The following is a 9,463-nucleotide window of genomic DNA, read 5'->3' on the forward strand; positions in this document are numbered from 1 at the left end:
AAAGCTTTCTGAGTTTTTACCTTTCCTTCTCCTTTAAATATTGAAAAAACCCAGTAGGACTGTTCTGCCCCCAATAAGGGGTAATTATATCTTAGTTGGGATCAAGTACAGGTACTGTTTTATTATTACAGAGAAAAGGGAATCATTTAACCATTAAATAAACCCAATAGGGCTGTTCTGCCCCAATAAGGGGTAATTATATCTTAGTTGGGATCAAGTACAGGTACTGTTTTATTATTACAGAGAAAAGGGAATCATTTAACCATGAAATAAACCCAATAGGACTGTTCTGCCCCCAATAAGGGGTAATTATATCTTAGTTGGGATCAAGTACAGGTACTGTTTTATTATTACAGAGAAAAGGGAATCATTTAACCATGAAATAAACCCAATAGGGCTGTTCTGCCCCCAATAAGGGGTAATTATATCTTAGTTGGGATCAAGTACAGGTACTGTTTTATTATTACAGAGAAAAGGGAATCATTTAACCATGAAATAAACCCAATAGGGCTGTTCTGCCCCAATAAGGGGTAATTATATCTTAGTTGGGATCAAGTACAGGTACTGTTTTATTATTACAGAGAAAAGGGAATCATTTAACCATGAAATAAACCCAATAGGGCTGTTCTGCCCCAATAAGGGGTAATTATATCTTAGTTGGGATCAAGTACAGGTACTGTTTTATTATTACAGAGAAAAGGGAATCATTTAACCATGAAATAAACCCAATAGGGCTGTTCTGCCCCCAATAAGGGGTAATTATATCTTAGTTGGGATCAAGTACAGGTACTGTTTTATTATTACAGAGAAAAGGGAATCATTTAACCATGAAATAAACCCAATAGGGCTGTTCTGCCCCAATAAGGGGTAATTATATCTTAGTTGGGATCAAGTACAGGTACTGTTTTATTATTACAGAGAAAAGGGAATCATTTAACCATTAAATAAACCCAATAGGGCTGTTCTGCCCCAATAAGGGGTAATTATATCTTAGTTGGGATCAAGTACAGGTACTGTTTTATTATTACAGAGAAAAGGGAATCATTTAACCATGAAATAAACCCAATAGGGCTGTTCTGCCCCAATAAGGGGTAATTATATCTTAGTTGGGATCAAGTACAGGTACTGTTTTATTATTACAGAGAAAAGGGATCATTTAACCATGAAATAAACCCAATAGGACTGTTCTGCCCCCAATAAGGGGTAATTATATCTTAGTTGGGATCAAGTACAGGTACTGTTTTATTATTACAGAGAAAAGGGAAATCACTTGTAAATATTAGAATTATTTGCTTATAACTGAGTTGATGGGAGCCTTTCTGTACTTCGGATCCTATACCTGTACAAACATAGTTTGCAACAGACACCTCTATTCATAAATATTCAATATTATATTTGTTATGTATTCGTCCATACAAACAAAATATCTACTTAATTGGCTGGATCTTTCTTATGTAAAAGATAGATACAGATAATTTGCAGGCAATAATGTTTTGCAATAGATTCTCTTTAATCCCCGCTGTGAATCATAGCAGAAGAGCCATGTCGCTATCATTTTATTTTCTCCGTATCTGGGTAGGCAGATGCACTTACATGAATGCAATGCTGGAATTGAAACTCATAGGTTAAGAGCTACTTCAAGGTTTTTGATTAAAGGAGATTTAATTCTGCTTTAAGGAGAAGACAAACAACCTACCTATCCTTCAAATCGGATTCCAGTGTTTGTGCAAAGTGCGGGTACAGTAAGGACAGGGAGTTACAATGACCGGGAACTGGGCAGAATAACAAACCCATATCCTTGAAAGACTGAGTATAAAGAGATATTTCTCTTCTGTATTTTGTTTATAGGATTTATGAACTTTTATTCAGCCTGTCCTGTTTCTTTTGTCTTGTATCCGCGGCGATAGGGTGTATAGGAACAAGGGCACCGATCCGCTGGCTAATGGGGCTGTTCTGCCCCCAATAAGGGGTAATTATATCTTAGTTGGGATCAAGTACAGGTACTGTTTTATTATTACAGAGAAAAGGGAATCATTTAACCAAGAAATAAACCCAATAGGGCTGTTCTGCCCCAATAAGGGGTAATTATATCTTAGTTGGGATCAAGTACAGGTACTGTTTTATTATTACAGAGAAAAGGGAATCATTTAACCATGAAATAAACCCAATAGGGCTGTTCTGCCCCAATAAGGGGTAATTATATCTTAGTTGGGATCAAGTACAGGTACTGTTTTATTATTACAGAGAAAAGGGAATCATTTAACCATGAAATAAACCCAATAGGGCTGTTCTGCCCCAATAAGGGGTAATTATATCTTAGTTGGGATCAAGTACAGGTACTGTTTTATTATTACAGAGAAAAGGGAATCATTTAACCATGAAATAAACCCAATAGGGCTGTTCTGCCCCCAATAAGGGGTAATTATATCTTAGTTGGGATCAAGTACAGGTACTGTTTTATTATTACAGAGAAAAGGGAATCATTTTTAAAAATTTGAATTATTTGCTTATAATTGGAGATGGCCTTTCTGTAATTCAGAACTTTCTGGATGATGGGTTTCCGGATAAGGGATCCCATACCTGTACAAATAAATTCTTCCACTTTGGATCTTCTTGCCGTAATATTATTATTTTTATTTATATAGTGCCGTCAATTTGTGCAGCGCTTTACAGGGGTATAAATAAAGGGGTATAAAAGACAGAACAGTTAACATGTACATATATAGACAATTGACAAAAAATGGTTTACAGTTACATTTGGATAAGTATTGGAGACACTTGGGGGAGGGCCTTGGTTGCAAGAGCTTACATTCTAAAAGGGAGGGCTGAGACATAAGGTCAGGGTAACTAGCATGGCGGTAGAGTTCATGTCGGTGAGTAAAGTGACAGTAAGGACAGAGTAAGAAGTGAAAACCAGTGGTTAGTGAGTGTTTGAGGGAAGATTAGGGGCAGCTCAGTGGGTAATCTCATTTCTGAGGGATTAGATTATAGGTTTGAGTGAAAAGGTTAGTTTTATGAGACCGTTTAAAGGCTTGGAGAGTCTGGCAGTGCCTAATGGGACGGGGAAGGGCGTTCCAGAGGATGGGTGCGAGAGTGAGAAGTCCTGGATGCGAGAGTGAGAGGAGGGGATGAGTGAGAAGGAGAGAAGGAGGCCATGTGTAGAGCGAAGGTTACGTCTGGGGGTACTTGGGTATTAGGGTGGTTATATAGGGTGGCACAAGTGAGTGCTTTGTAGGTGAGTACAAGAACCTTAAACTGAATCCTGTATGTGACAGGGAAGCTCCATTGCCTCCATGGAATGAGGACCTCCTAGGTGACTCAGCTTCTTCTCAGCTAAACAAAGACATTTCACATAGATATGTTCCTCATCCTTTAGCGTTTGGTAAAACCTCTGCCCTAGTGAGTTCTGCATTACTGGGCAGGTTCGTTGGCATGGCTTTGGGTCTGGGAATTTCTTTTTCCAATTTTGCCTTTGCTCAGATCATGGTAGATCATGGTGGTTCTCTGCTTCCCAGGCTCATTTTGAGTAGACGCAATACCTTAAGAGACCAACACTTCTGGCAAATAGCCCTTCTAATCCAGTAATATTGGGGCTTTCAACTTGTTTTCTGGTTTTCTGTTTCTGTCTTCTGTTCTTTCTCTCTCTCAATATTTTCTGCTCTCCCAATATAAGGGACATTGTGTTGGCTTTCTATAAGAAACAGTCTGCAAAGAGACATTATTATTGTGCTGCTGAACTCTTCAATGGGATTGTCTAACCTCTTGTTAGAACATTTCTTATTTCTCTTCCTGAAATGAAAGCCACAAGAGAACATACTGGGAGAATCTTGCTTGAGGGTTCATCTCCTGCTGGGGCCTGCTGGACCAGTTCTTCTCAAAAGAAGAACTTTATGTCTGTGTAATTTTAGATAGTGGGGTTGTAGTAGGCCATGTACATACTTGCAGACTCACAACTTGTTATGTTGGGTTGAAAAACCCAACATACTGTTCTTCAACTTCAGCTTCTTATTCTGCTTCTTCTTCTTCTGCTTCTTCTTCCGCTTCTTCTTCTTATTCTTAGCTCCCCCCATTTTCTAAACGCTACAGTTTTAGGGGTACAACACCCAAACTTCCCACACTTCTTCGCCCTATAGCGGAGCAGGTTGCTTGCGCGTTTTTAAGCAATCCCGCCCCCCCCCGTCTTTTTGTGGCGCCGATCCGAACCCCCCAATTTTTCCGTTGACTTTGACAGGAAAGATTTTCAAACTGCTGCCACTCTTACAGCTTTGAAGCTGCACCCCCCCAAACTTATAATCATGGGGTCACCCCGAATGATGCAGCAACATTTGTTGGATGACCCAAAGAGAGAGGGGCCAACAACAGCCAAAAAGGGAGGGCTGAGACATAAGGTCAGGGTAACTAGCATGGCGGTAGAGTTCATGTCGGTGAGTAAAGTGACAGTAAGGACAGAGTAAGTGTGAGTGTTTGAGGGAAGATTAGGGGCAGCTCAGTGGGTAATCTCATTTCTGAGGGATTAGATTATAGGTTTGAGTGAAAAGGTTAAATTTAAGAGACCGTTTAAAGGCTTGGAGAGTCTGGCAGTGCCTAATGGGACGGGGAAGGGCGTTCCAGAGGATAGGTGCGAGAGTGAGAAGTCCTGGATGCGAGAGTGAGAGGAGGGGATGAGTGAGAAGGAGAGAAGGAGGCCATGTGTAGAGCGAAGGTTACGTCTGGGGGTACTTGGGTATTAGGGTGGTTATATAGGGTGGCACCAGTGAGTGCTTTGTAGGTAAGTACAAGAACCTTAAACTGAATCCTGTACATGACAGGGAAGCTCATTTGCTTGCTTGCAACGAGCCAACCAGTGGCTCGTAAGCACCATCCTGCTCACCACCCCCTTTGATGTTGCTCCCAGTGGCCCCAAAGTAGGTGGCCATTTTTAAATTTCTGGCTTGGAGGCAAGTTTTGGAAGCCCAGAGACACAGTTTTACCCCAAGCAGATCCTCCTGCAGGCCAGCAGTCTACATGGGGCTACCCAATAGCCAATCACAGCCCTTATTTGGCATCCCCAAAGAACTTTTTTCATGCTTGTTTGGCTCATCAACACTCTTTCCATCTGTGTGGGGCTCACAAGTAAAAAAGGTTGGGGATCCCTGCGCTTAGAACTTCATGAATGCCATCACTCTCTGTGTCTCTATGACTCTATGTCCTGTTTGTTGTTGTTTATATTGACTGATTTTCTCTACTATTCCACTACTCCTTTTGCAGAGCATCACCGGCACGTCAAAATGATTCTACAAGGCATGGTGGATTATCAGGGCCGGACTGGGGGGGGGGTTGCAGGGTCCACCGGGGCTGCTACACCAGAGGCCCTACAGGTGCTCTCACCGGCTGCATCTCCTGCACCCCCTAGGGGCCCTCACTGCACCCCCCTAACTCCCGCAGGGGCTCCCACACATCCATACCCATTATAAAGGCATTTAAAAAAACCAGCTGTCAATCACATAATGGCTGCCCCGCCTCTATGCCTTAGAGGTGGGGCAGACAATTACTTTCACTTTCCATTCAGCACTTACTTCCCCCCCTCCTCACTATCTAATTGTGTAGCATGGGCATCACCCCCCCCCCCCCCCCCATTCTGGCACATACACAAGATTTCAGGTTGATACAAAGCTTTGGTTTACTAACAGCGTCCACAAAATGGCGGCTCCCTGCTGGCTGCGATTGTGAATTCCAAGACTGAAGGAAACAATATTTCTATTACTTATACAGGGTAAGTGAAATTGATTTTGCTTGACAAATGTAATAGAATATAATTTGAAATGATTTCTTAGGGTGACAGGTCCCCTTTAATTAAGCCCCTCAGTAGCCATATGCCTTCAGTAGCCTACATTATATTAATATACACATACGCTAAGCTGATTTGTTCGGAACAGTGAGGGGCTGAAATGGTTTTGCATTCGGGGAATGATGCCTCCGTCACTCAGGGAAGGGATTTAGCCCCGTGTAGGAGCGGTCTCGCACATCTCTGGCAGTCTAACAGCGGGGCACTCTCTCAAAGTGCTGCTTAGTCTCAGCGAGAGGCTTCTGGGGCTCCACTAAAAGCTTAATGTGCCGGCTTAATGGTTAGCAGGACGGCAGCCAATGGGGATACAAACAGCTGGAACCGTCAGAATCACTCACAGTTATTGATCCACCTCTGCACCTTTCCGGCCAATTAGAGGTATATGAGGCGCACAAACACCCAATTAATGATTAGGCAAAACATCGACTGTAAGGAAGGGGGTCTTCTGGGGCCCCCCCCTATTGTATAATACAGTGTATAGAACGGATAGATACTTATTAACTGCCCATATATTGGTCTTAGAGTCTGACTTACAGAGCAGGTACGGCACAGGGCTCACCCCAAAAATGCCAAACCTTTATAATGGGGTGGCTGGAAGCAACGGCACCAGGGCCCCGCACAAGTTATTTGTATGGGGCCCCCCATGAACACAAGGGCGCAGTACCAACATTTTGGCCACGCCCCTTGTGTGTGCAACAGGGTCAGACTGGGGGGGGGGCAGGGCCCACCGGGACTGCCGTCCCAGGGGCCCCGCAGGTGCCCCAGCCGGCCACGTCCCCCGCACCCCCTTGGGGACCCTGCAGGGTGGTCAGGGGGTGCCACTGGGGTTTCCCTTCAGTTATTAACTCATTGGGGGGCATTGGGGTTTCCCTTCAGTTATTAACTCATTGGGGGGCAGTGGGGTTTCCCTTCAGTTATTAACTCATTGGGGGGCAGTGGGGTTTCCCTTCAGTTATTAACTCATTGGGGGGCATTGGGGTTTCCCTTCAGTTATTAACTCATTGGGGGGCAGTGGGGTTTCCCTTCAGTTATTAACTCATTGGGGGGCAGTGGGGTTTCCCTTCAGTTTAACTCATTGGGGGGCAGTGAGGTTTCCCTTCAGTTTAACTCATTGGGGGGCAGTGGGGTTTCCCTTCAGTTATTAACTCATTGGGGGGCAGTGGGGTTTCCCTTCAGTTATTAACTCATTGGGGGGCAGTGGGGTTTCCCTTCAGTTATTAACTCATTGGGGGCAGTGGGGTTTCCCTTCAGTTATTAACTCATTGGGGGGCATTGGGGTTTCCCTTCAGTTATTAACTCATTGGGGGGCAGTGGGGTTTCCCTTCAGTTATTAACTCATTGGGGGGCAGTGGGGTTTCCCTTCAGTTTAACTCATTGGGGGGCAGTGAGGTTTCCCTTCAGTTTAACTCATTGGGGGGCAGTGGGGTTTCCCTTCAGTTATTAACTCATTGGGGGGCAGTGGGGTTTCCCTTCAGTTATTAACTCATTGGGGGGCAGTGGGGTTTCCCTTCAGTTATTAACTCATTGGGGGGCAGTGGGGTTTCCCTTCAGTTATTAACTCATTGGGGGCAGTGGGGTTTCCCTTCAGTTGTTTAACTCATTGGGGGGCAGTGGGGTTTCCCTTCAGTTATTAACTCATTGGGGGGCAGTGGGGTTTCCCTACAGTTATTAACTCATTGGGGGCAGTGGGGTTTCCCTTCAGTTATTAACTCATTGGGGGCAGTGGGGTTTCCCTTCAGTTATTAACTCATTGGGGGGCAGTGGGGTTTCCCTTCAGTTGATTAACTCATTGGGGGGCAGTGGGGTTTCCCTTCAGTTGTTTAAGTCATTGGGGGGCAGTGGGGTTTCCCTTCAGTTGTTTAACTCATTGTGGGGAGTGGGGTTTCCTTTCAGTTATTAAATCATTGGGGGGCAGTGGGGATTCCCTTCAGTTATTAACTCATTGGGGGGCAGTGGGGTTTCCCTTCAGTTATTAACTCATTGGGGGGCAGTGGGGTTTCCCTTCAGTTATTAACTCATTGGGGGGCATTGGGGTTTCCCTTCAGTTATTAACTCATTGGGGGGCAGTGGGGTTTCCCTACAGTTATTAACTCATTGGGGGCAGTGGGGTTTCCCTTCAGTTATTAACTCATTGGGGGGCAGTGGGGTTTCCCTTCAGTTATTAACTCATTGGGGGGCAGTGGGGTTTCCCTTCAGTTTAACTCATTGGGGGGCAGTGAGGTTTCCCTTCAGTTTAACTCATTGGGGGGCAGTGGGGTTTCCCTTCAGTTATTAACTCATTGGGGGGCAGTGGGGTTTCCCTTCAGTTATTAACTCATTGGGGGGCAGTGGGGTTTCCCTTCAGTTATTAACTCATTGGGGGGCAGTGGGGTTTCCCTTCAGTTATTAACTCATTGGGGGGCATTGGGGTTTCCCTTCAGTTATTAACTCATTGGGGGGCAGTGGGGTTTCCCTTCAGTTATTAACTCATTGGGGGGCAGTGGGGTTTCCCTTCAGTTTAACTCATTGGGGGGCAGTGAGGTTTCCCTTCAGTTTAACTCATTGGGGGGCAGTGGGGTTTCCCTTCAGTTATTAACTCATTGGGGGCAGTGGGGTTTCCCTTCAGTTATTAACTCATTGGGGGGCAGTGGGGTTTCCCTTCAGTTATTAACTCATTGGGGGGCAGTGGGGTTTCCCTTCAGTTATTAACTCATTGGGGGCAGTGGGGTTTCCCTTCAGTTGTTTAACTCATTGGGGGGCAGTGGGGTTTCCCTTCAGTTATTAACTCATTGGGGGGCAGTGGGGTTTCCCTACAGTTATTAACTCATTGGGGGCAGTGGGGTTTCCCTTCAGTTATTAACTCATTGGGGGGCAGTGGGGTTTCCCTTCAGTTGATTAACTCATTGGGGGCAGTGGGGTTTCCCTTCAGTTGTTTAAGTCATTGGGGGGCAGTGGGGTTTCCCTTCAGTTGTTTAACTCATTGTGGGGAGTGGGGTTTCCTTTCAGTTATTAAATCATTGGGGGGCAGTGGGGATTCCCTTCAGTTATTAACTCATTGGGGGGCAGTGGGGTTTCCCTTCAGTTATTAACTCATTGGGGGGCAGTGGGGTTTCCCTTCAGTTATTAACTCATTGGGGGGCATTGGGGTTTCCCTTCAGTTATTAACTCATTGGGGGGCAGTGGGGTTTCCCTACAGTTATTAACTCATTGGGGGCAGTGGGGTTTCCCTTCAGTTATTAACTCATTGGGGGCAGTGGGGTTTCCCTTCAGTTATTAACTCATTGGGGGGCAGTGGGGTTTCCCTTCAGTTGATTAACTCATTGGGGGGCAGTGGGGTTTCCCTTCAGTTGTTTAAGTCATTGGGGGGCAGTGGGGTTTCCCTTCAGTTGTTTAACTCATTGTGGGGAGTGGGGTTTCCTTTCAGTTATTAAATCATTGGGGGGCAGTGGGGATTCCCTTCAGTTATTAACTCATTGGGGGCAGTGGGGTTTCCCTTCAGTTATTAACTCATTGGGGGGCAGTGGGGTTTCCCTTCAGTTATTAACTCATTGGGGGGCAGTGGGGTTTCCCTTCAGTTATTAACTCATTGGGGGGCAGTGGGGTTTCCCTTCCGTTATTAAGTCATTGGGGGGCAGTGGGGTTTCCCTTCAGTTATTAACT

This window comes from Xenopus tropicalis, chromosome 3 (genome assembly GCF_000004195.4).
Source record: "Xenopus tropicalis strain Nigerian chromosome 3, UCB_Xtro_10.0, whole genome shotgun sequence".
In the NCBI taxonomy this organism is placed as follows: domain Eukaryota; kingdom Metazoa; phylum Chordata; class Amphibia; order Anura; family Pipidae; genus Xenopus; species Xenopus tropicalis.